This window comes from Lissotriton helveticus, chromosome 6 (genome assembly GCF_964261635.1).
Source record: "Lissotriton helveticus chromosome 6, aLisHel1.1, whole genome shotgun sequence".
Classification (NCBI taxonomy): Eukaryota; Metazoa; Chordata; class Amphibia; order Caudata; family Salamandridae; genus Lissotriton; species Lissotriton helveticus.
This window is the reverse complement of record NC_136067.1, coordinates 100,667,755-100,693,490: the sequence shown is the minus strand read 5'-3', so window position 1 is coordinate 100,693,490 and position 25,736 is coordinate 100,667,755. Positions and strand designations below refer to the sequence as shown.

The window sequence follows — 25,736 nt, the reverse complement described above, 5'->3', positions numbered from 1 at the left end:
AAGAAAGATCGCGGTTAAGTTCATGGTTTAGTTCAGATGTTTTATCCAATTCGGCACAGTGTCTTAAACTGATGTTTCCAGTTTCCACTGGGCATTCATTTTGGCTCCTATTCTGACTTGACTATTTACTCTGGGGTGTTTCTGTTCCTTTCTCCGTTCCAACCCCAGGGTTTGGGCTGTTTGATGGAACCGGGCTGTCCAAAGATCCTCCCTCAACTTCATAGGAGAAGGATAGACGTGGTGATGACAGCCGAGGCAAGGTTAGGCCCCCCTGATCTAGTAAAAGCTGGAGCGATTGATTAGCCAAATTGAGAGAGTTGGACACATGTATCTCCAAGGGAAGGGAGGCACCTGCACTCTTCTTCCCCTCTTGGCTTCCATTCAGGGATGCCACTTTACTTGTTGTAATGTCTTTGTCTTTTACAGGTGTAAACACCTTTTTAAAGTGCTTCCCCATAAACTCCTTTATTAGGTCGAGCCTGGAATACACGCATCCGAAGGATGCGGTCCAGGTGGAGAACTATAGCTAGCTGACTCGGGGAAATGAAGGACAAGAAAGTGCCACGCGCTCTCCGGCTGGATTTCACTGCGTGCACGTGCACTCACGCATGCACACATCACAGCCACACGCATACACAGCCAGACGCACACACACACCCCCCCCCCTCGCCGCACCTACACACACACTAGCGCACCTACACGCACACGCAGACCCCCCCACACACACACCAGCGCACCTACACTCACACACGCACACATACAAAGACCCCCTCCCCCACCGCCGCACACATACACATACACATACACACAAGCGCACCCCCCTCCCCCCTAGAACGAAGCCACACTTACCGCCGGGACTTCTGTAGCCGGGGCTCTCCCTTGGGCATGGGAGCCCCGCTTTCAGGCACTCCGTGGGCGCGTGCGCGGGACTTCCGAAGACGGAAGTCCCGCCCGCCCAAAGGAACTCAAAGCCTCAAACGCGCATGCGCAGTGACGAGACACCACGTCTATAGACCCTTGGTTCCAGACATAATTTGTGCATTATACACTGTTGTAAATACTTAATGAAATATATAAAAAATTAATGAACTCGTCGTGCAGCTCTTTTGTTTAGTCCGAGCATTATTTTGTATTTTCGTTAGAATAAGCGGTCTTTAATTGAACACGTTTTCTGTGTAATAGCATTGATCTGCCACTATTTTAAGATGACATCTCTCTTTACATGATGCTGCGCCAGGTGTTGTCTTTCCTGTATTTCCGTCAATTCGTGGCGGTAGCATTGGCTTAATGTTTTATGCTGCTCCTGCAGCGTCCTTACTTGTTGCTTAGGTTACGGCTCTGGGACTGGAGGGTGAAATGCGCATGCGTGCTTGTTAGTTCTACGGTGCTTTACAGAAGCATTGGACTTCGCTCTACTGTTCTGATAGGTAGCTGGTCATGATGGCAGACACGGAGTGCGGACCTGTGCGGGAGTAACACAGGTTCAACCAACGCGCTCTGGAAACATATCTGGGAGACCGACTACCAGGCTTCCCATCCGGCACGCCGCACGTCCTGACTGTTAAGCAGTACAGGTAATTATTAGGACTCCGGGGCCACTGAGCACACCTGTGTAATATTCTAGGCTGCGCCTCGCACCTGTCGGAAAGTGCACTGAATAAGCTCTTGCATTCTTTGACAACTAGACATTACACAAATTGGCATACCCTTCAACCTCAAATTGCTACAATAGGGCAAGCGTTGTATAATATTTAGATATTCCGTAGAGTTCGTGTATCCCCCGCTCTTTGGCTATCTTCTGAAAATAAACGCCTCCTTGTCTGCAGCAGATCGAGGCAGCTGAGCTAATTTTCAGGCGGGGTTACTGAATGCTCAAATTCAGTTTAGGCTACAAATTATCGGAGACGTGTCTAATGCCTCCACAGTATAAGAAGCGACAGGCAAAAAGAAAAATTACAAAACTGAAACGTTTTTGAGTGTAGCTACCATGAGGCCTTGAAACAAAGTGAAATACAAGGAATGGAGCAGGGATTTAAGTGGGGGGGAGGGGAACTGACAAATTCATATAATCGTATCCAGCAATGGATAGAAACATAGCAACATATTGTAGGCAATACACATTTAAGGTAAAAGGGCAGGACAACCCCTCAGGAATTCAAACATGACCTTGAGGCCGAACATAGATTCATGACGAAAATGCATTAATCTACCGAGGCACCACATCCTGCTTATGCAACATGCTTTCTTTAATGGAGTGTTAGTCTTAGAGAGCAAGTGTTGTAATGTAAATAGCACATGGTGACCTATACTTAACCCTTCTTGTCTGATTAACCAAAAGGAGAAATGGGTCCTGGAGGCCTATTGCTCAGAGGGTCTCGAATGAGGACAAGAGACAGCTAGAATGAGCCCACACAGGCCCTTATCAGACTGCTGTTTATTACTGAGATTAAAGAACAAATGTTTCGCTTTTAAATATGGTAAGCATACACTAAATTAAATTGACATAAATTGTGTTCCCCTAGTAAAATGTCTTTTTTAAGTTCAACCTGATGTGGTGGTAAAGCATTATTTATTACATCTGACCAGCGCTCTGTGATTAACCCACCCTCCTTTGGCAACATTATCTCTTCTTGCTCGACTAGGAAACACGGGCAGAACTTCCTAAACATTTGAGTTCATGGGAAGTGGTGACCCCGTAATGTCAGTACTACCCTGCCAGCAATAACTCCCTTATAGCGCTGCCAATATTTCAGATTGCTGTGTGTGACACTTTCATAATTGCACTCAGAAAAGGCCTGGATGACTCGGGCCTCTATCACTTAAATACAACACATATTGCATTACAAATGCTATAGGTGTCACATTTGCAAAAGTTAAAACTATTGGCATTGTAAATGAAAAAGCTATTCATTTCGCTATTTTCAAAACCAACACATAAAGAAAAAAATTGTCATTTACAATACCAATAGCTCAAACTTTCCTAATGCGAGACCTACTGCATTGCAAATGCTTGTTGAGTTTGACGCTGCACTGCCCGGGGTTTTGGCCGTCGCCTTTGGTTTTTTGGCTCCTTTCTTTTTAGCTTTCGGAGTTATTTCAACGCACTCACTGCTCTCTTCCAAATAGCCTGGACTAGTTGCATTTATGGTATTTGCAGCATTAAGTCTTGATCTCAAATTGTGTTCCATCTGTTTTTTCATTTTTTTCGTGGCCATATTTGGCTTACTCCCAGTGCTGTTATGGTTTGCCAAGGCTAGGTCTCTGATTGGGGTTAAGTCTGCGGAATATTTACAAGTGTCTGCTGGGCCAGAAGATCTTTTATTTTATTTTTTTATTTTTTTTAGGCTCTCTACTTCACTAGGCGTGCCCCGTAGAATGTCTTTACTTGAGGGTTTGCAACAGTCCAATCACCCTATATTTATTCAAGCGGCTCTCCAGGTCGGGGTAAGACAGAGTCAGGGTAAACAGGGTACAATGTGGTGTTAAGTTCCGCGCTTTCACTGCCGCGCCGTTCCCCCACTTACCTCTGTGTGCCTGTGGGATTTATGCTTTAAGCTATGCCGTGCCCGCGTCCAGTGATTCTGTTGGGAGCCGAGAGGCCCCCTCCAGGCTGTCAGTAGGCTTCTTTCCTCCTTTCGGTGGGCTCAGGGCGTACTTCTGCTTCTCCTGCTTCCTTCCTGATTTACTCGGGAGTCTACTCGCGGCACTTCACGGTGCTTCGCGGCACTCACTGCAGCCACGGCAACCGCGGGATTCCTTGTTCCCTCTCCCTCACCCTCCGCTCTGCTTCCTGCGTCTGACGTCAGGCGGGGGGAGGGCAGTACTACGGGACGATCGGCTCAACGCAGGCAGGGCGGGCAGGCAGCGTAATCCGTCACAGGGCACAACAGCGGTCTCGGAATAGGGAGAGGGAGAGAGCCTGGGGCTAGTTTTGTGATTTTTTTTTTTTTTTGTGAAAGCTGATGGAAATCTTGGGAAAAACAGAGCCGAATAAGATATTTCAGTTCAAGAAATGCATGTAACCATCTTGCAAGAATTAAGAGACATGAAAGTATCACAAGCTCTTGAAATATCGCAGTTGCATGATAGACTTACAAAGATAGAAAAAAATTTAGGCAACCTACCCAGAAGGGTTACAGAGGTGGAGGCGCGTGTATCGGCTATGGAAGATAACATAATTTCCATGCAAAAGGATCTCCAGGTCCTGAATAAAAATAAGTGCCAGATGGAATTAAAGCTACAAGACCTAGAGATTTATAATAGGAGATCCAACCTCCGCCTTGTGGGCATATCCGAGGGCTTGGAAAGTGCAGAAATGGTAAAAATGGACTGAATCTCTGTTGAAAACGGCAATACCTGAACTGCAAGGAGATCTCATCATCACCAGGGCCTATAGGGTACCTGCACACAGACCTGCGAATCTCAAGTACCCAGGAACAATTTTAATTCATTTCTCAGATTACAGAGTAAAGGAGCAAATCTTAAATACAGCCATATCAAGGAGATCATTTACCGTTAACAAAATTAAAAACTTTAAAATCTTCTCCGATATGCCAGCGGCTTCTGCCCACAGATGAAAATACTTCATTAAAATGATTGACTCTTTTAAGGCCAAAGGGGCATAAGCAATGATTGTGCAACAATCGAAATTAAAAGTCCTAGCCAAAGGATTTATTTTTATTTTCACTGACATACCAGAAGCCCAAAACCTTTTGGAAGGCCTTACTGTTACATACGGGAAATGACTTTCTATGGTTCTATGTTGGTTTTGAATAATAATAAGCGGTATTTGATTAGTATTATGGAAAATATTTGAAACGTTTTCTTGAAGGGGCGGATGTGAGGTGAATCGGGGGACGCAACAGGATGCAATAAGATGGCATCCAGTAAAAAGCAGGAGAAGGAGGGAAGGATAGTGGGACAAATTGGGGTTTCCCTTCTTCTGGGGGTGGAAGGGAGGGGGGGCAGTGGTGGGGGTGAAGCAGATAGAAAAAGAGAGTTCATAGACGTAGGGAAAAAATTCTTTGAGGTTAAAATCCGCCGAAAACTTAGTAGGAAGAGATTTCTATGTATAGTTTTTGGTTTATTCAACGTTGAAGGATACAGTGTTCCAAAATATTGTGCACCTAATCTTTGTTTCCTTGAAACTTGATCTGCAACAAAACTTTCTGTCAGTAAAAATGTCAGAAACTGAAGAAGAGAGGGAGACAGCTAGAATAGCAGCTCAACTCCTAGCGGATGACATAAGTCTCCTGCAGACTGACCCGGATGCAATACTCATCCCGGTCAACATAAGAAAAACTATAACTCTTAAACTTATAGAAAATGGACTAACATCGAGAGCTGGTACAGTCATATTCGTAATTGAGGCACATGAATATCGGCAGACAGAGGTATTCTATTCATGGATAAACTTTCCAGCAGCAAACGCTGTCACACGTGAGTTCCACTATTACAAAATAGAGGAACCTCCGGATGACTACACTCCTTTTGAGGAGGTGGAAATCCCATTAAAATACCAAGAGCACCTGCTCTGGTTTAAAGGCGCCCTAAAACATAATAATCATATCACCAGGCTCGGTCCACTAGGTAGACCAGGAGCAACATGGCCGGTTCTAGCCAGCTACACACCACAACCTGACATTGATAAAATGTCTAGCGAAGAACTCTTAGTTAAAATAAAAGAATTAACAAAGGAATACAGATAGTTGGTTCAATTGGCAACTGAGGATATAACTTTCCTCCAGAAATAAAAAGAAACAGATATAGCGGAACAACCATTTGAACTTGCCAGAATCATAGAAAAGTCCTATGAAGAGCCAGGAAGAGGCAGTTTGGGTGGGAAACCAGTAAAACCCTAACTAACTGAAAATACTGAGAAAATATTTATTAAAAATAATTTAAACACTCCAAAAAAGAGCTGGGATGGAAATAAACAATCCACTCTCAAAGAAAAAAGATTCCAGTCCAGAGGAAAGTCTCCTCGGCGGAGAGAAAGATCTCCGGACCAAGGACACAAGTCTCCCCAGAGGGAGCCCTCTGAGAAAAGATACAACCTTAGAAATAGGGATAATCTAAAGAAACCTGATAGATATCAAGATATTGATACACGTCCCTCTCGATCTTTTCAGACTTCCTCACAGAAATCGGAAAGAAGAGGACGGTCAGAACAAAGGGAAGAGCACGTCAAGTCCAAAGACAAGGAACCTGCTCATCGAAGTAAAAAATTACAATTTCCAAAAAAGAAGGTAGCCAGTATTAAAGTAATCAAACATGCCGAGGATACTGAGGACACAGCTGAAAAACGGAGAGTGGGCTCAGACAATGCTAGACAGCGCAGCAGAAGTGAGCATAGCTCGCAAGATCCTGATGAATCATCTGGAGACAGTGGACACGAATGAATACATTCAGGTGGAAACTGCAGATACCAGAGTTGGCAAACCTCATAAAATATACGAAATAACATTACGTATAGAGGGAGATAAGACTAGGAAAATAAGGGGTCTATTTTGGGATAACCTCTCCAAAGGCTATGACATCCTTTTAGCTGAAAAAGACTGGCGACCAGAGTTTGTCAGGGAGTGCCCTCATGGCGAAGAAATGATTATATACACAACAAATACTTGGAGGAGGGTCCCAGGGCGGGTTTAACGACCAACCAGGTACATGCCCCAAAACAAATTACTATCACAACACGAAATACCTGGGGGTCAAAAACATAAGTCAAACAGAATGGATCACAACACCGATACTACACAAATAACACCCGTGAGGACATTGTGCGTATTGAGAATGCCGGCCAAATCAAGGCTCAAGAGCATATGGAGAAAATAGTTCCCATCAGAAGCCACACTGTACCACCCTCTTTCTCATCATTTGGGTTCTCCTTACCCAGGAGACAAAACGGCTGGTCAAATGTTACCGTAACCGATAAATGTGACAAGTGGGAGATATATATTGTGCAAAGATTAAAGAGGCTCCTGAATAAAGCAGTGTATAGTGGTGGTAGTGAAAAGTGAAAGGTTGTCGTAAAATTAGGTGAATTGGGTAGAAAAACAAAATTTATTAGTATCTCCCAATCCCTAAGGTTAAAAAGCAAGTGTAAGTGCGGGTTTGAAATAATAACCGTACTTGATAGTGGTCAACATGTTTCTGCATTTGAATAGAACATAGTTTCCAATGCATTCGTCAGGACCTTTGATGGACAACACTACTGCTTACAATAAATAATGAAAAAATATCACCTGAAAATCCCAGGTGTATACTCAACCGTATACTGTTATCGCGTTGCATCACGAGGTATTGGATCCAGACAGAAAGACAAACACACAAAGACAAAAAACATGAATAAATCATATTCTCATGGTTTTTATACAATAAAAACCCGTGTGATGGAGGCCCATTCACAACTACTCGGACAAGACGTTCCAAATTGCACTCACCCATGAATGATGGTTGAGAGGCTTCACCCCACCTGGCTGCAGCTCAGGTTAAAGGAGCACCGCTCTAAAAATAATAGTGTATTGCTTTTAGAGTAGGTTTAACAACAAGTTAAAAGAAAGGTTTACACGGAGGTCAAAAATGGCTTTTTGTTACTCCATCAATATTTACACTGATTCTATGTAGGTGCCCCTCCAATACAAATCCCCAGCGATCGAACTAGAATGAATTATGCTGCCAAAATATTCCGCTTGTATCCATACAGGCAAACTGCAAATGTTGTGACAGCACAGGAAGCGTGTTCGCTCTTAAAGGCTGGCGCTGCTTGTTGGTCGTTAAACCCGCCCTGGGACCCTCCTCCAAGTATTTGTTGTGTATGTGAATAGTACAGCTAAGGCTGTGGGTCCTTTTAAACACTGGTCGACCCTCTGGTCCACCAAACAATTGCGTTTACGGCGAGGTGTTCTCCAAAGAAGGGTGGCTCGACATATGGTACATCAAGCTCGGATGGAGCATCGAGCGATTCAGACACCTCACAAAATGGGTCTACTGGCCAAATGCCCAGGGGCCGAGGTAACAGAAGAAACTGGAAGAGCGGCCATCAACAACAGAACTTTAATAATTTTCAACCATGGTGGCCGGCAAATCCCTGGATGTATGGACCCCAAGGTCCGCCCCAAATGGGTCCTTTTGGTCCTCCCCAAATGCAACAAGGCCCTGGATCTTTTCCTTTTTTAGGGTTTGGCCCGAGACGGGGCAGGGGCAGGAGGCGACAAGGAACAACGCCAGCACAGGTCCATTGGAATACGAACATTCCACCACAATCAGGAATGGATCTTCGCAGCGGGAAGAAAGTCCCGCCAGAAACCGCGGGGACAAGCAATCAGACAGCCTCGTGATGAACCTCAGCTCACATGTACTCTCCCCAAATGAAGAGCGACTTTTGAACAAAGGCCTGGGTTTTGTGGCAACTCAGAAAGGGGATCCTTTTGTAGCCCAAATCGAATTGGCAAAGCTCTTCAGGAAAATAAGACTACACTATTTCTTTTCTAGACCAAGAAACATTGATACTATCACTGATGACAAAGAAAAAAACACTGGATTGAAGAAGCCATCCACGTTTAATCCACCTAGTGCTGGACTACCTTCTAAGGTCCTGACTTTTGAAACAGCCGTGGAAAACGACATAACACGCCTTTACAAAACAGAAACCAGGCCATTCATGAACCTCGCACGAGATGAACAACTGGCACTCCATGCATTATCATCTAATGACAGAATTATCATCAAGCAAGCCGATAAAGGCGGTGCCACAGTGATCCTGGATACTGAGATCTATAGAGATGAGTGCCTCCGCCAGCTGAGTGACCGCAAATCATATTTGCCATTAAAAGAAGACCCCACAGAGGGAATACAAACCAAAATAAGAGGTTTGGTCGAGGAAGCAACCGCTGAGGGCTGGATCACACCCCAGGAAGGACAATACCTAATAACTGAACACCCTACGATTCCGTATTTCTATTGCCTTCCGAAAGTGCACAAACCTCAGAGGCCCCCACCCGGGAGGCCCATTATTTCCGGGATTGGTTCGGTCCTGGAACCTCTGTCGACCTTTGTCCCTTATTTTTTGAACCCCATGGTTAAGGCTATGCCTACGTTCTTACAGGACACAAAAGATGTCCTGAGACTCCTTCCAACGGTACAATTTGATATTGAAAGGGACATCCTTGTATCATTCGACGTTGAGTCCCTTTATACGTCAATTCCACAAACCGAAACCCTGGAGGTGGTAGGTGCTTTGCTGGAGCAGAGTAACCATCAGTCTATCACTCCAATACGTTTCATCATGCATTTAGCAGAAATTGCGATGAAAGAGAATTATTTTCGCTTTGAGGACACCACTTACCTGCAGGTGTCCGGGACCAGCATGGGCAGCGTCTTTGCGCCGAGCCTGGCGAATCTCTACGTCCACAATTTTGAACAGCAAGTAGTCCTTACACCTGCCAACCCCTACCTACCATCACTACACGTATGGAAACGTTATATTGACGATATCCTGGTGGTGTGGCGGGGGACGGAAGAAGATCTCGTGTCTTTCCACGGATGGTTGAATAGTAAGAACGCCTATCTCAAATTCACCATCGAGTATAGCCGGACATCTTTAGCCTTCCTTGACCTGAGGTTACATGCAACCCCAACTGGAATCGAATCAGAGCTCTATCGCAAGCCTATGGCAAGAAACGCGCTCCTGCGATATGATAGTTGCCACCCACGGGCCCTGAGGGACAACCTGCCTTTTGGGCAGTTCCTCAGGGTTCAAAGGAACTGCTCTAGCAAGGAAGCCTTCAAGACCCACTCAAAAAATCTGGAATGCCAACTGATTGAAAAAAGTTATCCAAAGAAGATTATCCGTCAGTCTAAGAAGAGGGCTTCTAATAATAACAGGGAGTCCCTTTTGGAGATACATCCTCCTAAAGAGAAGACTAACCGCATTGCCTTTGTCAACACATTCAATAGCCGATCTAACCAAGTACAACGGATCATAAAGAAACACTGGTCTATCCTGAAAACCGGCGGGGATGACATAGCCTTACCAATCTTTGCCTTCAAAAGAGGACAAAATATAAAAGATCAGCTAATTCACACACGCCCACGGAACAAGGAACCCAGACAAGTTGGTACCCTGTGGGACCTACCTCCTGTGGTTGGACACCACCCATGTGGATCGTGTACGGTCTGTCCCCAAACTTGTAAATCCACTGTGGTGGACATAGGGACCAACCGCCCATGGACACAGAATAGATTTACAAACTGCAACAGCAGCAACTTAATCTACCAGATAACATGTCTGTGCTCATTACGATACGTTGGGATGACGACTAGAAAGATAAGGACACGGATACAAGAGCACAAGAGTACAGTGCGTTGCCGAAAGCAAGCCACTCGCCTCACTGCACACTTCCTGGAGAAAGGGCATGGCCCGGATGATTTTTGTTGGACAGTCCTGGAACAACCTCATATTCCTGAGTCCTGTACTGACATTAGTCACTTCTTGTTCAAAATAGAACAAAAATGGGTCTATCGATTGAACTGTGATAAGGAGGGTCTGAACGAGCCAATACCTTGGATGTCCCTCTGATTATCGCTACCTTACAATGACTAACAGTATAACTCTAAGTAAACCTTTTTTAAGGACCTAACATCATCAGATAGACTTGAGTTCTATCCAGACCCCTCTAAAGTTACCCCCACTCTCAACAGTTACCCCCACTCTCAACAAATAAATTTCCAAAAACCTCATTCTAAATTATTCCAAAATGGCTTCTTTAATTAGAGGCCCTGGCGATTTATTGCATTAACACTATAATATACTTTGTGTCCCGGCATTTATCGTCTGGATATTTATTTATTTATTATACTGTACGTGAATTTTTACGAAAGCGCATTTGGAACTACATGTCCCAGCATGCTCTGCATCACGTGACTGTTTCCTGATCACGTGACGCAGGTAAGCAAAATGCGAGGATACAAACATCTGTTTTCCCCGATCGCCGGTGCCCCCCCAGACAGTACAGACGACTGCCCGGAGACACCGACGGAAAGGTAAGCGGCCGCCTCGCTTGCTAGCATACATCCAGCTAGCTTAACAAACCCGCGTATGCAAAGGAGCGCCAGCCGCCTCGCTCTCTGTCCCGCGGGAGGGTAGGCGGCCACCCTGCTTTCACTTGCCAACGCATATCTAGCTAGTCTAACAACACGCGTTTGAAAAAGCAGCGCCAGCCTTTAAGAGCGAACACGCTTCCTGTGCTGTCACAACATTTGCAGTTTGCCTGTATGGATACAAGCGGAATATTTTGGCAGCATAATTCATTCTAGTTCGATCGCTGGGGATTTGTATTGGAGGGGCACCTACATAGAATCAGTGTAAATATTGATGGAGTAACAAAAAGCCATTTTTGACCTCCGTGTAAACCTTTCTTTTAACTTGTTGTTAAACCTACTCTAAAAGCAATACACTATTATTTTTAGAGCGGTGCTCCTTTAACCTGAGCTGCAGCCAGGTGGGGTGAAGCCTCTCAACCATCATTCATGGGTGAGTGCAATTTGGAACGTCTTGTCCGAGTAGTTGTGAATGGGCCTCCATCACACGGGTTTTTATTGTATAAAAACCATGAGAATATGATTTATTCATGTTTTTTGTCTTTGTGTGTTTGTCTTTCTGTCTGGATCCAATACCTCGTGATGCAACGCGATAACAGTATACGGTTGAGTATACACCTGGGATTTTCAGGTGATATTTTTTCATTATTTATTGTAAGCAGTAGTGTTGTCCATCAAAGGTCCTGACGAATGCATTGGAAACTATGTTCTATTCAAATGCAGAAACATGTTGACCACTATCAAGTACGGTTATTATTTCAAACCCGCACTTACACTTGCTTTTTAACCTTAGGGATTGGGAGATACTAATAAATTTTGTTTTTCTACCCAATTCACCTAATTTTACGACAACCTTTCACTTTTCACTACCACCACTATACACTGCTTTATTCAGGAGCCTCTTTAATCTTTGCACAATATATATCTCCCACTTGTCACATTTATCGGTTACGGTAACATTTGACCAGCCGTTTTGTCTCCTGGGTAAGGAGAACCCAAATGATGAGAAAGAGGGCGGTACAGTGTGGCTTCTGATGGGAACTATTTTCTCCATATGCTCTTGAGCCTTGATTTGGCCGGCATTCTCAATACGCACAATGTCCTCACGGGTGTTATTTGTGTAGTATCGGTGTTGTGATCCATTCTGTTTGACTTATGTTTTTGACCCCCAGGTATTTCGTGTTGTGATAGAAGAAATGATTATGCCTGCCTTCTCAAATCACATTCCAATTCATAAAAAATATACACTTGCAAGAAAGTGGGCAGTAGCCCAAGCTCCTGCATTATATAAAAACCAGGTTGGATGGGATGAGGACTCTCCTCCTCACAAAATCCAGTTAAAATCTCAACCAACTGCACAGAGGCAGTACCCAATTAAGCAAGAAGCTAAAAAACAGGTCAGGGAGATCTTAGATCAACTTGAATACCAGGGGGCGATTGAAACATGCACCTCACAAATGAACAATCCTTTGTTTCCTGTCTCCAAGCCAGACGATTCATATAGTCTAGTTTTGGACTACAGACACCTTAACTCATGCTGCAAAACTTTTGCAGTACAAAACTCACATAGTGCAGCACTAATGAATAACATCGTGCGCAAAAAATACAAAACAACATTAGACATCTCTAATGGATTCTTTTGTCAAAACATAGCACCTGAAAGCAGGTATTTGACCGCTTTCTCAATAATGGGCTCGCAGAAAAAATTCTGTCGACTCCCACAGGGGTTCAAGAACAGCCCAGGATTATTCTCAGCAAGAGTAACAGAGTTACTACAAATGTATGATGATGAGGCATTATCTTATGTCGATGACATCTATCTAACAGATGATGACTTGGATACTCACTTGAATACTTGGGTTCGCAGCAGAGGGTTACAAATTTAACTTTAAAAAATCACGAATTGCCCATCTAACTGTCCTGTTTTTAGGATATGAATTATCAAGTGAAGGCAAAAGCCTGGCAGACAATTTCTTAGAGAAATGTGCTGTAATCCAAGCTCCAAGAACGCTGAAAAACTTACAATCAATTCTAGGTTTCCTGAATTTCGGAAGAACTTACATTCTAAATTATGCAGAGAGGGTTAAACCCCTCTATGAACTAATAAAACCAGATTTTAAAACAATCAATTGGACTCAAAAACACACAGATGTTTTGTTTTTTTTTTGGTTCGTAAGAGGTTTATTAACATTTATCATCAGTACATTCAATGCGCCTACAACCCGGAGGCCGGCTACGTTTTCAGTCATTCGTTATGAAATATTTCACACAGCTATTTAGCCGACAACCAGCAGTCCGGCAGCGACAATATCGGAGTATTCTGCACAGTCGAGTAAATACCATTGCTGAGTATCAGTACCTCTCACTTTTGTATTTTATAAACATAACTAGAAGCTCTGCCCTGCATATGTGACTTGCTCTCCCGGCGGTCATGCCCGCTCCCTCGTTTTAGATCTTTGTACAGTTAATCCCTCCCAGAATTCCGCCCCATCGTGTAAACTCGCTAAGGAGCCCCCTAGGTCCACATTCATCACCTTCATTCATCCGAATCCTCCCCGTCTGAACTGTCAGTGTCATCTTCATCCAGTGGGTCACATATGTCTCCCCGGTATTTATTCCAGGGTGTCCATACGGCATTCCATTCACGCGGGTTAGCCCTCTTTTTGTACACCGCCCTTTCTGTCACCATAATCATATCCATGTTCTTGCACCACTGGCCCAGTGTTGGTGTCTCTGCTGCCCCCCACTTTTGTGCTATATCCCGTTTCGCTACCATGCATCCCACCGTCGTCCATAACCTCCCCTGGCGTGTGAGGTCCGTCGGTCCCCATACATGTAGTAAGGCCATACGGGGGTCTGGCACCAGTGTAGTTTCTAGCGTCTGTGAGATGGTGCGAACTATAGGTCTCCAATATTCTGCGATTTTCGGGCACTCCCAGAGTGTATGCAGGAAGGTACCCTCCCCACCACAGCCCCTCAGGCAGTGCGGGTTATCCGCTCTGTGTAATTTATGTAAGGTCGTCCTTGTGAAGTATATTCGGTGTAGGACCAGTTGGACCAGACGGAACCTCGCCGAGATGCCCGCCTCTCTAGGGGAGGCTAGCGCCTCATTCCATTCAGTTTCGTCCATGTCACCCAGTTCTCCTACCCACCTCTCCCGTAATTTGAGTAAGGTCCGGCAGATTATGCAGTAGCTTACGGTATGTGAGGGAAGTGGCGCCTGTTTGCATGTATTCTGTTAGCAGTCTGTCCTCTAACGGCGATGAGTCCGGAACTGTGGTTCCCGCTGGTATTGCAGTCATAAGTGCGTGCCGAATTTGGATATAGCGATATGTTTCGTTGGGGCCTAGTTGGTAGGTCTGTTGGAGTTGTGAAAACGGGACCACACCACCTGCCGCCCACATGTCTCCCACCGTAGATATACCTATAGTGTCCCATGCATTGAAACCTTTGGACTGTCTCAGGCTTCCGAGTGCCCTAGTGTCCCATAAGGGCGTCATTTTCGTTATAACTCCCCTCCATTTAAGCTTTGCCTGCGCGCTGTGCCAGAGAGTCACTGTGTGTTTGGTCGGCCCCAGTAGCTTATTCGCCTTCCCCCTATGATACAGCGGCGCGAGCAAGCCTGGTACTCCTAGTTGTCTGTCTGCCAAGTATGCCGGGTCGCCCTGTGGGGCATGAAGCCAGTGATTGATGACTTTCAGCCGCGCCGCCCAATAGTACAGTTGCATGTGAGGCAGGGCTATCCCGCCATCATACCAGCCTCTAGTGAGCTTCACATGCGCTATTCGTGGCGGGCGCTCGTCCCATAATAGGCTGTTCACCACTGCCGTCACCTGTCGGATATAGCTCGTGGACACTACGCTAGGGGCGTTCTCTAGTACATACAAGAATCGAGGTAGCGCCAGCATTTTGAATAGCGCCGCCCTTCCTAACAACGTCAGTGGAAGAGTCTTCCAGTGCCTGACGTCTCCCTTCAACTTATTCAATGGAGGCAGTAGGTTTTGCGCAGAAAAGACTGTAGCGTCTCGCGTGACGTGTATGCCCAGGTACTTAAAGGACGTGCCCGCTGTCTGCAAGGGGCAGTCAGGCGGTAGTGTGGGGGGAGGCCCCTTCAGCACGTATATGACAGATTTGGTCCAATTTATCATATAGCCCGATGCCCGTACGTGCGCATCACATAGTGCCAGGAGTACTGGGATCCCCTCTTCGGGGTCCGTGAGGTATATCAATATATCATCAGCGTAGAGGGAAACTCTGTCTTCCCAGTCGTCTCCCCACGCGATCCCCCGCAGCATCGGAGTGGCTCTAAGTACCACCGCCAGCGGTTCAAGGACTAGAGCAAAGAGTAACGGCGAGAGCGGGCATCCCTGCCTCGTTCCTCTGTTCAGTGGTATCTCACGGGAGATATGTCCATTGGCCGTCACTCGTGCCACTGGATCGGTATACAAAAGCCGTACCCAGGCTATGTATTTCGGACCAAAGCCCATGTGAGCCAGTACCGCGAGGAGGTAATTCCACTCCACCATATCAAATGCCATCCTGGCATCCAAGGATAGAATGGCCGTCGGCGCAGTCAACAATGAGGCCCGAGCTATTGCACCATGGACTCTCCGGAGGTTCAATGCCGTGCTTCTGTGTGGCATGAAGACTGATTGGTCCGGGTGAATCAGCTGGGCGAGATGTGGCATCAACCTGGTGGCCAGGAGCTTTGCTAATATTTTGGCCTCTATATTGAGGAGTGAGATCGGGCGGTAGGATCCGCATTCCTCGGGTGGCTTGCCAGGTTTCGGGATTGCCACAATGGTGGCCTGTCGCTGATCGTGGGGCAATATCCCCCTGGCTAAACCGTCTTCGTACATAGCTAACAGGTGCGGGCTCAGCGTTTCCGACATCACTTTGCACCATTCAATCGGTACACCGCTGGGGCCCATTGCTTTCCCGGAGTGTATCATGTTTATGGCCTCTTGGACTTCCTCCACTGTGAAGTCGGAGTCAAGTTCATCTACAGCTTCCTGCGACAAAGTTGGCATTAGCACATTATGTAATGCTGCCTCCGCCATTTCTGCCGTGACATTAGTTTCTGGGGTATACACCTCCTGGAAGGGATCCGCTAGTAGTTCTACTATTGCCGCTGGTCGTGTGTGCATCTCCCCACCCCCATCCTTTAGTTGCAGTACACTCCTGGCTCCTCCCCCCCCTTCTTTTCCAGCCAGGCCAGGAGCTTGCTGGCCTTGTCCCCTACATCATATATTGTCTGCGCCGTAGCTGCTAGGTGTTCCATAGCCCTCCTCTTCAGGTGGTCAGTGTGGAGTTGTTGACTTAACCGTAGGGAGTGCAGGGTGTCAGGTGACAGGTCTGTCATGTGTGCTGCGTGCGCCTCAGCCAGGTGGAGTTCCATTTGCGCGGCTTCTTGTTCCTGTGTGCGTCTGTACCCTCTTATAGTCGATATGGCCTGACCCCTTAGAACCGTTTTGTACGCTTCCCATAGGGTGGTGGGGGAGTCTACCGAAGCTACATTTTCCTTAAAATAGTTATGGGTCCCTTTTTTCAGCTCCTTTTTTATCATTGGGATTGCTAGATATCCCGGGCGTAGCTGGTACATTCGTCTATACGCCCTTTCCGGACACGACAGTGTGAGGGTCAAGGGTGAGTGGTCAGATATACCCCTCGGTTTGATTTGAACAGCATCTATGCTAAGGCGACCCTCCCCTAATGTGAAGAAGTAATCAATGCGTGATAGGCTCTTATGTGTCGCTGATGTGTATTGTTGTTCACCGGGGTGCATAGTTTGCCATACATCTACCAATCCATGTGATTCTACGAACTCGCTGAATCGGGAGGGGGCTGGGGCACGGGCCGCACAGGGAATCTGTCCTGAGTGTTGTGTAGGACAGCATTAAAATCACCCCCCACGATCACGTCGCCCTCCGGGAGCTCCAGTAGGAACTTCCCCAATGCAGGAAATGTCACGCTGTGCAGTGCTGGGGGAATGTAAACCGATACTATAGTCAGTGGCTTACCCTCCCATTAGCCCCAGGCTGCCGCGAATCTGCCCTGGTCGTCCGTTTTCGTGGAGGCGAGCAAAAACGGGGATGACTTACGCAGTCGGATACCAGTCCCTCTCGATCCCAAGGTAAAGTCAGAATGTACTATCATTTGGTATCCTTTCCTATTCAATGCCTGACTAGCAGTGCCCACTAAGTGTGTCTCTTGGAGTAGGACCAACGCCGGATTCGCTCTCTTAATGCCCTGTATCACTAATCCCCTCTTAATTTTGTCCCCCAATCCCCTTACATTCCAGGACATAAGTTGCAGTGGAGCCACCTGTACTAATTGGGGGCCTAACCCTGGAGCATCAGCCTGTACAGTTTGTGCCATGGTTCAATTCGGGGTTGAGCCGTCCTGTCTGTCGCTAGGGAATCCCCAGACATGTACCGGAAAATGACAGTATCTATGCGCAGAGCTATCTCGCAGTGTGTTCCTTCATTCTGTGTTAAATTTTCAACAAACAGCACCCCCTGTATTGTGGTGTACACTTGTAAACTCGTCCCCTCTTGAACAACCCCCCTCCCTGCCCTCATGCCAAACGGACTCGTAACTGCCCGCCTCCCCAACCTAGCAGAGTGCTCATCCCCTAACTTGAACTTAATACTTGCTTGTTGAGGTGAGGAATGCCCCATAATCGGTGGCCTCTCGTGGGCCCTTCGCCCAATATCCAAGGCAGACTCTCAGGCAATCACCCCGTGCGCCAATTGACCCCCAATCATCGGGTGATTATTGTCCCGTGCCAGGGTCTTTCTCTTCTGTCTGACCTCGATGAGCGTTCCACTCCTGTGTGGTCCGGGGTCAGCGATCTCGTGCGACCCTCCGCAGTGCGGTCAGTGTTTGTCTTACCCACTCTACGTTGCCGGGCAGCCGGCCTCCATCCATCAAGCCATTCTCGCGCCATCTCAGGGGTGTCAAAGAACCAAGTCTTATTTTCCGCAACTATCCGCAGTCTGGCTGGGAAAATCATGGAGTACGGAATGTCTCGTGACCTCAGTTCTCGTTTGACGTCCAGGAACGTTCTCCTGCGGCGTGCGACCTCCGCTGTGTAGTCCGGAAAGAAGGCAAGTGTCGCATTTTGTATCTTGATTGGAGGGGAGCGCCGGGCTGCCTGCAAGATGGCGTCCCTGTCACGAAAGTTAAACATGCGAGCCAGGATGGGTCGCGGAGGGGCCCCCAGTTGCGGCCTGCCCCCCGGCACCCTATGTGCTCTTTCCACTGAAAAGAACGCCGACAAGCCCTTGGGCTTCAGTTCAGTTTTGATCAGTTCTTCGACGAATAAGTCCATCGCCTCCACACCCTCCGATTCCGGAACTTCCAAGATCCTTATGATGTTCCTCCTTGACCTCCCTTCCTGATCGTCTAGCTTTTCTTTTAATGCTCTGTTCTCCGCCGTGATACGTTCCACCGCCGTCTGTAACTCCGACACATCTTCAACCAACGATTTTGTTACCACCTCCAGTGAGCCCACCTTTTCTGAGATTTTGTGAAGGTCCGCTCTTAGCAACGTGATTTCTGTGGAGATGGAGCCCACTGTGGTTTGCACCTGCGTCAAGGTGCGCATTACATCATCCAGCGTTGCCTTCGGCCCCTCGCCAGCCCCATCCACTGTTTTTCGGCCGGGTTGCTGCCCTTCTGGCGGCGAAGACGCCCCCTTGTTATAGGCATACTTCTCTAGGCGGGTGTGTGCTGCACCCCCTCTGGACCCTTTCCTGGCCATTGTGGTGGTCGGTGTGGCGTGCGTCACCCGTGGGTGTCTCCGCCGATGCTGGCGTCTCTGGCTTGCTTACCACTGCTCCCCGGCTGTAGGGCTGTGATATTCGGTGCACCCCGGTTCCGTCGCACACAGGCGTGCGCCCCCAGCAGTATTCGGCTTGTCTGTTCGTACTCACAGCCACGTGGTGGGGCACCGCCCAACAGGCCCCCACAGATGCACTGTCTGAGGCAGCCAGGGTATGGTGGCGATTGCAGTAGGCCACGGGGAGTTCGTGGCAGGCGGTGTGCCGTACGTGGCGTTAGGGTCACCGTGCGCCGAGTGATGGGGATGCGCCGTGCCCGATTCTTGACCGCCTCTCCCCACCGCCGACCTCTCTACTCCTTTCGCTGGGGAGGTCACGGCCTCATGCAGGGTCGGGCGCCGCTCTGCCGCTCACCGGGGCTCGTCAGCTCGCAAGTGGCTTCCGCGCCCCCAGCCGAGGACGCACTGTGTGTCGGGAGCTCTCGCACGCTGCGCTCACCGGATCCCAAGCGCGATGGTAATGACGCGCTAGCAGCGTCTCCCACAGTCTCTCAATTCCGCCGGTCGGTTGCCGTTGAGGACGCTCCCGCCTCTGGGTGTAGTTGCGCCGTGCGTTGGAGGTTCCGCCGCGGTCTCCTGTCTCATACGGCTGATTCCCCGCCCAGTGTCGCTCCGTCGTCCGCCTACCGGGAGCTTCCGGTTCGGCCAGCCCCGGCACCTTGGACTTCCTGTCAGGGCGGAATGCCACCTGAGCCCCTGGATCTGTACCGGCGTGTAGGCCTCGTCGGTGCGCGGGGAGTACTCGCTCTCTCGGGTCTTGAGCGCCACCGGAGTCACCGCCGTCAAGTCCACCCGGTCTCGGGTTTCAGGTAAACCCCCAAAGAGGTAGATAGTGGTCCGGATTTATGTACAGATTGAAGGAGAGGCCGCTCTAATCACGGAGCTCGTCCTCTACGCTGCCGCCATGCTCGGCTGCAAGCCACGCCCCCACACACACAGAGATTTTGAGATCATTGCAAACAGACATGTTAGCTAAAACAAAATTGCAAACACGCGATAACACACGCAACCTTGTGATCCGGGTCATCCCAGGAAGATGCGGATTCACATACCTAACCTCTAATGAGGGAGAAACTGTACCAATAGCATAAAAATCACATTTGTACACGGAAGCTGAAAAAACATTCAGTATTAAGGAAAACATTGTACATGTGGTCCAAACAGCTGTAGCAAAAGAAAGAGACAAAGCCAAAGGCAGACAGATTACTGTTATAACAGCAGAATCAGCCTTTGAAGCATTAACAAGCCCATGTAATTTAACTACAGTGGCATTAAATCCAAAATGGATACAATGGGAAAATTCTCTTGCTTCAGACAAAGTGAAATACTATTTTGGTCCCAACTTGAAAAGATTAAAAAATCTAAAATATGAAAGAGAATATCCTCTGCCAATCGACATTCTGCCCATACAACAGTACGCCTGTGTAATATATACAGACGGATATGCACAACCCTCAGTTTGGGGAAAACAAGCCTATAACGCCACATGCGAGATTGTTAAATACGTGTGGCGCGGAGGTAAATTAAGACCTCTGGTAACAATATCACACTCTGTAGAGAACAATTCAGAACAACAAACTGAAATAACATCGCTAAAAATGGCACTAGATAATGCTGATCGCGAATTCCCGACACTAATAGTGTGCGATTCATATTACTGCGTCAAATCATACAATAACGATTTGCAGAAATGGGTTCAAAACGGTTACAAAGATGACACAGGTGCCACAAAAATCACTTTGGGAACAAGTAGTTCTTTTACAGAAAGAACTACCAAAGACTCACGTGATACATTCACTGAGTCATGAACGTGATGGCGTTCACGTTACAGGGAATTCATTGGCTGAGACAGCCACAGCGGAAGCAACTAACCCGGCTGCCGTAGCTACAAAAAAGCGTTCAGAAAAATACATTGACGGGGAAACGATGCTGGCAGTAAAAACTTCATCAAAAGGCGACTGTGCAGCGCTACCCGTCAACTATCCACTCAATTATACATACGTAATCGGTGCAAACTCCGTTCCTTTTGCTCAAATCCCTGGAGTGGGGGATAGGGTAATTCCAAACACGAACAGGAGAAACTTGTTAATAGCAGACACACACATGGGGGAAGGTCTAGGGCATCAAGGGATCTTGAAATCTCTGAGAGAATTACAATCAGTATACTGGTGGCCGGGAATGAGCCTGCAAAACTACAAATTTGCATTTTACTGTCAAAACTGCAACAGAGATCGCAGTGGCGAACTGCCCGGAGTATTATCCATGCCCTTCTTTTAGATATCGCAAGAATATCAATAAGAAATACCCAGAAAAAATGCGCCCTATTAATATTAATTAAGAGACTAGTTTCATTTAAAATGTAGACCCCAGCTCTCGGCTGACGTCTGAACTGTTATAAAAAGATTTGGAGTCTATAGCGGCATAGACGCAATTGGCATGCTACATTCTGACCAGGGTCCTGCTTTTAGCTCTCGAGCTTATGAGGAGGCCATGACCAGCATGGGCATTGCATTGCGGTAATCTTATCACTTCCTTCCTGAGGGAAATGGGACGGTGGAAAGAAAAAACCGAGACATAAAGCAATCTATAACGGCAAAGGTATTAGGTTCGGGGGTTGGGTGGGTCAAACATTTAACAAGTGTCCAACGTAGTCTTAATAATCTGCCAAGAAATTCTCTAAAAGGTTTCAGTCCGTACGAACTATTGTTCGGGTCTAGAATGCATATCCAGGATCTCGATAGTCAAACTTCAGTGGTAGAAGGAAAATGCTTTGATATCAAAGATCGTTTGGCTATTTTACAGGACTTAAATGAAACAAGAAAAGACCTGGGCAACATAAAGTTGAAACAAAAGCCAACAGCCACTGAAGAGAAACCACCTGTCCCAGCAAGGCCTGTCTGGATTCCAAAGATTGGGAATCTGGTCAGAGAGAAAATCGCGGTGAAGAAGGAATTTGGGCCTTCTTACAGAAAAGCAGTACCTGTCTTAGCTGTCAACGGAACAAGATCAGTTGTATTACCGCCCCTTGCTGGTTAAAAGGAGAACCGAGTTGTATCCATCGACCTGGTTAAACCACAATCATGTGGCCAATAATAAGTAGTAGGCCAAGTGGACTCCCAAGAAATAGCAGAACACCAAAGTTTGCTACAAATCAAGAGGTTCAAACTGAGAGACTAATCGCAATTGATAAACCTAGAGTGATTCAACAAGGACTATGCAACAAAGCCATGGAACTTATGCCTCTTGAGACCGAAATAGCAACAATTCGTCAAGAAACGCCTGTCTACAACGATGTAGCCACAGACTATGCTAATAAAACAAAAAAAATCCAGAAGCAATTCCAATAATTGACAGAACTGCATCAGGCTACTTCATCAATTTCGATGACTTTTCTGAGGATCCAAGCGAACCGGAGGAACAGCCAACAAAAACAAAAACTTTTAAAGACAAAGCTAAAGAACTCTCTCATCAACTACAAGAAATCTATCTGATTTCCCCATGGATTGAATTGTGGGTGGTGCTAGGTGTATTTTTTCTCCTGCTTTGGCTCATCATGGTACTATGCTTGGGACATTTGATTGAGGGAAAATATATTACATTGGACACAGCAAGTAAGAATATCAACTTGGTCTTAAAGCCACACAAGTCTTCACACATCGAGAAAGGAAAACTTTCTTCAGTAAACTTCACAGCCAATCCAATACCCGGTGGGGTAGCTTGGGACAAAACAGATTACGATATATATGGCCCGGTCGAGCTCTTGAAGTATCCTCATCAATTTAAGGTTTCATTAAGTGACTTTGTAAAACCAAGCACATTCTCTGATGATTGGGACTTTGAAAGTATTAATGATATGATGTCAGACTTAGTTATGTCAGCAAAATGTACAGAACATGATTATTTACAAGGTTCATCAAATTATGAACAGATGTACTGCTACAACCATTATGCTAACCATTATTTGCATAAATCTGCTCAACCTAGAAATGTTTTAAATTATAATCAATGGGAACATTGTGCAACACCACCAAAAGGTAGTTCCAAAACATTTTATGAGAAATTCCCATACTTTTCAGGGTTTAACACAAGTGAAGCAGAAGCATTTTATTTCAAACTGTTAAATAAGACAGGAATGAAAACCATGCTGACAAATACAAAATTAATCTATTCAGAATCATTTTATGAAAACATGAACACATTTGGTTTTGATTTTTGGAACAAAAACATTGAAACGAAAAGGATCTGGGGTACCAGAGATTGGCAAGTCCAAGGTATAGAGTCATTATTCAGAGCCTGCATGATCCCAGAACAAATTATATTTTTGAATGACACAATTCAACAAACATCCTGTTTTGGCCTAGCCAAAATTAAAGACTTAAACAAACCGTCTATTCCGAAACCAACACCTGACAGTAATAGCACTACAGATGTTGAGATAGACGTATCCCATATTTTAAACCAAAACAGAACACATACTGATTGGAAAAAATGGTTGATCTGGCCCACAGACACAAATAACTGTCAAGATAGATTCCTGAACAAAATACAGGGGTTCAAATTGACCAGGCCAGACCCTAGATACTCCCAGAGACAACATCCAGGGATAGTAACCACATACAGTGTAGGAAAACTCTGCCTCGAATGGCTACAGACATCCACACTGGCAGAAATTAAGCAACACTTGACTTTACTTAAAGAAGGTGCTGACTTGCGTGATTTCATAATGGGACCGCGCAAACAGCGTCAAAAACGTTTCATAGCGGCCTCTATATATGCAGCTTATAACGAAGCTTGGAAAGTAGCTCAAATTGAAACGGCAGAGAAAATACGGGAAATTGACCGTATTAATTTGGAAAAATCACTTTCTGTTGTGGACAATGGGTTAATGACTCTGTCTTCCAGAATATATTCACTGGACAGTATTGTATCATCTGCAATCGATATAATAGAGCAGGACTTACTAATGTTACAACATGGTCAGTCCCAATTGCGTTCTATTGTACAGCTTGGCTGGACGTTACAAAATCTACGTTCAGGCTACGTGCCTTGGCGTTTAATCAACACAACGTCATTATTCTCTATCTTTAACCTTACTGATACACAAATCAGCTTGGCACAAAAAGGAGCAGGATATACAATTCTGAGCATTGAAAAACTTGAGAGATTACCATTGACCATGTCAGAACGACCTGTCATTGAATGGATAATACACGGAATCATAACTATTCCGATAACAACTTTCCAATTTCGATACTGCCAAAAGTATATACAGGCAGGCCAGTATGAAAGGTTGGGTAAAGGATACATTAAGTCATCATGGAAATTACCTTACACACACACATGTTATAGTGAAAAAGGACAGAATGTATTTCTTAGTGGTGATAATTGTGAAAAATCACTAAGTGGTATACTTCTGTGTCCGGGTATAAATCTACATGGGGCCTGTGAGGGGACTTCAAATAACCTTTCATGTCACCAGCTTGGCACACCTGCAACTCGAATAGAGACATTCTTTAGACGGCTTTCTAACGGGAGCTACATTATAATTGTGGACCACAGATGTTGTGGCTTGGTGCCAGGAAAAGCTTATCTCGTAAGCGTTTCGTCCATGGTCACTTGTTGTATGCAAGTATTGTATCCAAACGACACTCCAGACAGGGAGGGAAGAATTTGGCCCAGTCTGAAAATCTCTTCTATTCGAATTGATACTTTAAGCAGAATGAAGTCTGTTCTTCTACAGACACCTGTGCCCTTGACGTCATCAAAAGAAACGTATGATCTCCAAGTTGCAAGGACAACGACAGAGATACAGGCATTATTATCAACAAATTGCCCCCTACACTTCGCAGAAATGCTAAACCAAATCTTAAGCATTTCTGATACGAATGGTATCCCAAGTGTATTTAAGACAATTTTTTCTGGACTGTTCACACCCTTCAAAGCAGTCCTGGGCTTTTTTCCTAATTTTGTCCATTCGATCTTTGGCGGCCTTCCACTCCTGTTGGGACCCGTAGCAGGCATTTTATTTTTGATACTCCTGCTTCGCTATGGCAAGCCATGTCACAGACAAGACTCCTGCAACAATGGAAGAAACGATCCTAGCTATACGCTATCGGGACCGCATAACTAAAGTCCTTGGATTAGCCCGGCTAAGAGATCTGAATATGACCTGGTTTCTTTCATTCAGACCCATCTGGCAGAATTGTATCTTACCTGTGTTAAGATGTATGCTGTGCGGAGAAGAATGCGTGTTGGACATCTGTCTTACACTACAATCAGAAGTACCAATGGATACAGATACTTTGCTAAGTCCAGTAACGGCTCATGCATCGTGTTGTCCCCAGCGGTTACCTATCCTGATAACGGCATTCGTGGAAACTTCACCACTGCGATTAAAGGGTAGTGAAGTGCAAGATGAGAGCAGCATCAACCAGGTACGACCTTCTGTGAGCAATGCTGATCAATACATCGATGATAGCAATCATTCTCACGACTGCACAGTTGCGGCATTTTCCAACTTGGTCGAACTTTCACCTGAAGCGGTAAACTGCTTTTTTGAAAGTCTGTCTGAAATGATGTTCTCCCCCGAACAAAAAGAATAACTTTAAGCATACGAACACACAGCGTTCCCTGAACTCTGAATTTGGCCTTCAGCTTTGAAAAACAAAAGCTACTGGAAATATTTAGAACTGTTTTGACTTTTTCCCCTGAAAAACGAAATAATTTTTTTCCCCGATTCCAAAATATTTACTTTTTTTTGGCACTCATCCTCTGCTTAAAGTAGAACTATTCT

The 25,736-nt window shown here is 46.0% G+C and overlaps 1 protein-coding gene across 1 annotated transcript in view; it reads left to right on the top strand.

The window, feature by feature from the left end:
* The window catches only part of LOC144762283 (uncharacterized), a 397,653-nt gene that overhangs the window by 43,525 nt on the left and 328,392 nt on the right, over nucleotides 1-25,736 (top strand). The window lies entirely within an intron of this gene.